The sequence below is a fragment of the Ovis canadensis genome, chromosome 3 (assembly GCF_042477335.2).
Source record: "Ovis canadensis isolate MfBH-ARS-UI-01 breed Bighorn chromosome 3, ARS-UI_OviCan_v2, whole genome shotgun sequence".
NCBI lineage: Eukaryota > Metazoa > Chordata > Mammalia > Artiodactyla > Bovidae > Ovis > Ovis canadensis.
Genome location: NC_091247.1, coordinates 147,899,867 through 147,903,604, shown reverse-complemented (window position 1 = coordinate 147,903,604; position 3,738 = coordinate 147,899,867). Strand labels below are relative to the sequence as shown.

General features: G+C 45.3%; 1 pseudogene; it reads left to right on the top strand.

Annotated features, from left to right (window-relative positions):
- Positions 1-1,247: 1,247 nt before the first annotated feature.
- LOC138436348 (endogenous retrovirus group PABLB member 1 Env polyprotein-like) lies at positions 1,248-3,378 on the top strand (annotated as a pseudogene).
- Positions 3,379-3,738: the final 360 nt, after the last annotated feature.

The following is a 3,738-nucleotide window of genomic DNA, read 5'->3' as shown; positions in this document are numbered from 1 at the left end:
TCCATCCGGAAGAGTATGGATGTTGGCTCCTACAATATGGGGATGACCTGCTGCTGGCCCCCGAGACCAAGGAAAAATGCTGGGAAGGGAGAAAAGCACTGCTCCAGCTGCTGAAGGAAGCAGGTTACCGGGTGTCGAAGAAGAAGGCACAGATCTGCAAGGAGGAGGCAAGGTAGCTGGGGTTTGTTTTAAAGAAGGACACAAGGTCCAGACCCTAGTTGGGTCCTGTATACTGATGGCACTAGCCTGATAAAACAAGGACAACGGCTGTCAGGTTGGCCAAAGCAGAAGGGGCCATCAAGACTGAAAAGGGATGGTGGGAATTGCCAAGTGGCAAATTATTGGTACCAGAGGAGCTGGCACACAATCTGGTAAGCCAAACACACCAAGCGACCCACCTAGGCCATGCTGCCTGCTCACAGGTTAATGCTGCCTCTCGGGTATTCAGACAAAAACCTCTGGGTATTTAGCGGAAAGGCACGCTGCCCTTTGAACACCTGGGAGTGGACTTCACTGAAATGAAGCCTCACGGACACTACCATTACCTGCTGGTCATGGTATGTACATTCTCGGGATGGGTAGAAGCTTTTCCTACCTGGACTGAAACAGCATCAAAAGCAGCCCAGTGCCTGCTTAGGGAAATAGTTCCCAGATTTGGACTTCTACCAGCATTGGTTCAGACAATGACCCGGCTTTTGTAGCTGATTTAGTACAACAAGTAAGCAAAACTCTAAACATCAAACGGAAACTGCACACTGCATATAGGCCCAGAGTTCTGAGATGGTGGAATGAACCAACTGGACATTAAGGAGACTCTCCAAGTGGATCATAGAGACTGACTGCTCCTGGGTGGACTTGCTTCCGACGGCTCTGCTCAGACTCAGGATGACCCCACAGTCCCAGGGCTATTCTCCATGTGAAATTGTGAATGGGAGGCCCCCCTCCCATAATAAAACAGGTGTCAGCAAATTTGCCTCAGGTAAGGGGGAATAGGGCTTCACAGCAGATGGAACTGGGTAAGGTAATAAATCGGGTAACTAAGTTTGTACAAGAAAAGGGTGCCATTCCCCCTTGGGGAACAGATTTATGAGTTTACTCTTGGTGACCAGGTATGGTCAAAGATTGGAAGCATGATTCGCTAGCCCTTTGGTGAAAGGGCCCTTATGTTATTCTAACTACCCCTACTGCAGTTAAAGTTGCAGGTATTGTCCCTTGGATCCATCATACGAGGGTGAAGAGAACATACCATGCAGACCCAAAAAATGCTGAGTGGACAGCACCGAGGGACCCTGCTGACCCTCGAGGGACTAAGACCATCCTTAAGAAGAAGGAAAAGAAGATCCTGGACGAGCCCCTTCAGGATGAAGCCGCACAATCAACTCCTGCTGCTTGGCCTCATCAACATGATTTTGAATTTAACTTCTGTTTCAACTCAGGACAATGTTTTCATCTCATGGGCACATTCCTACGCAGACTTCCACAACACTTCCAACTGCTGGGTATGTAGGGCTATGCCTCTCTCAGTCATGGATGGACTTCCTTGGTGGGTGTCACCGCTCTGACAAGGAGATTTTAAACCACTCTGCTCTTTCTGGGATGACAAGAATAGACTTTCCTCTCTTGTCAATCATAACCTCTCCTTGCTCTCTTGGTGTAAGACCTATAGTCAATAGACTCGGGTCATGGGGTTACATTTGATATAAATGCCAGTGTAAAAAAAAGCCTAACCTAGTTGTTGTAAATCTACCCCAGTAGCCCCAGTAAATCTACTTTATTTACATGCTAGGTGGACAAGATCCGTGTTTCAATGATATGAGTATCAGATCAGTTCAGTCACTCAGTCATGTCCGACTCTTTGCGACCCCATGAATCGCAGCACACCAGGCCTCCCTGTCCATCACCAACTCCCGAAGTTCACTCATACTCATGTCCATCAAGTCAGTGATGCCATCTAGCCATCTCATCCTCTGTCATCCCCTTCTCCTCCTGCTCCCAATCCCTCCCAGCATCAGAGTCTTTTCCAATGAGTCAACTCTTTGCATGAGGTGGCCAAAGTACTGGAGCTTCAGCTTTAGCATCATTCCTTCCAAAGAAATCCCAGGGCTGATCTCCTTCAGAATGGACTGGTTGGATCTCCTTGCAGTCCAAGGGACTCTCAAGAGTCTTCTCCAACACCACAGTTCAAAAGCATCAATTATTCAGTGCTCAGCTTTCCTCACAGTCCAACTCTCACATCCATACATGACTACTGGAAAAACCATAGCCTTGACTAGACCGACCTTAGTCAGCAAAGTAACGTCTCTGCTTTTGAATATGCTATCTAGATTGGTCAAAACTTTCCTTCCAAGGAGTAAGCGTCTTTTAATTTCATGGCTGCAGTCACCATCTGCAGTGATTTTGGAGCCCCCCAAAATAAAGTGTGACACTGTTTCCACAGTTTCCCCATCTATTTCCCATGAAGTGATGGGACCGGATGCCATGATCTTCATTTTCTGAATGTTGAGATTTAAGCCAACTTTTTCACTCTCCTCTTTCACTTTCATCAAGAGACCCTTTAGTTCTTCTTCACTTTCTGCTGTAAGGGTGGTGTCATCTGCATATCTGAGGTTATTGATATTTCTCCTGGCAATCTTAATTCCAGCTTGTGTTTCTTCCAGTCCAGCGTTTCTCATGATGTACTCTGCATAGAAGTTAAATAAGCAGGGTGACAATATACAGCCTTGACGTACTCCTTGATAGGAGTATATTGCTGCCTTATTTGTATCCTCTATAAGGACAACAGATATCACGATTAAAGTAGAAGCCTTGACTAATTTCACAAAACAGGCCCTTCTGGATAGAACAAAAGCGATCCAAGCCTTAAATGAAGAGCAAATCCAAATGAGAAAAGTGGTAATTCATAATAGAATGGCTTTGGACATACTCACAGCTGCTCAAAGAGGGACCTGTGCTATAATTAAGGTTGAATGTTGTGTATACATTCCTGACTTATCTGGCAATGTATCAGCTGCTTTAGATGACATGAAAAACCAGATAAAAGCAATGTCAAATTCCTTTCTGGACTTTGGTCCTATCTTGGGTGAAGGGCGATTGGTGGAAAACTATATTTACCACTGTTATAGTTGCCTTGATAGTTCTGCTTTGTGGACCCTGAATTTTACAATGTATTATGAACTTTGTAACCTGAAGATTGATGTCATTCTCCCAAATTGGCAGTCGGAGAGCCAGGGTGCAATATATCCCTATGAATGATGCTCATAATATGAGTTAAGAGCATCAAGAGGGGGGAATGAAGAAGGAATTCATAGGGCCTGGACTCCATCTTAGGCCTGTTCATGCTGAGCATGCTCGGCCACCTTTCCAATGGGCTCTGAACTCTGTGTTTAGTGCCTATGAAAACAACAACAGAAGGGTAAGACCCCCTCCAGACTGGGCAACCTTGAAGATAGTATCTAGGTTACTCATTGCCTAAGAGAAAACATACGCTATCACCCCTTCCTCCAGACAGGCCATAAATTTTTCTGTATCTATCAGAGTGTAACCTCAGGTTTATTGATTATTGGCTAATTGTTTGACTGTTTGAGCACATGAGCACATAGCACGTGAATGATGGGGTTATTGGGATTGTATTTTCCTTGGTTTCTGTAAGTCTCAAGGAATTTGGAGTGGTGGGTTCAGACACGTACATGTAGGATATAAAAGGTTTTCACAAATGCTGGTCGGGGTCCTTGGCTAAGA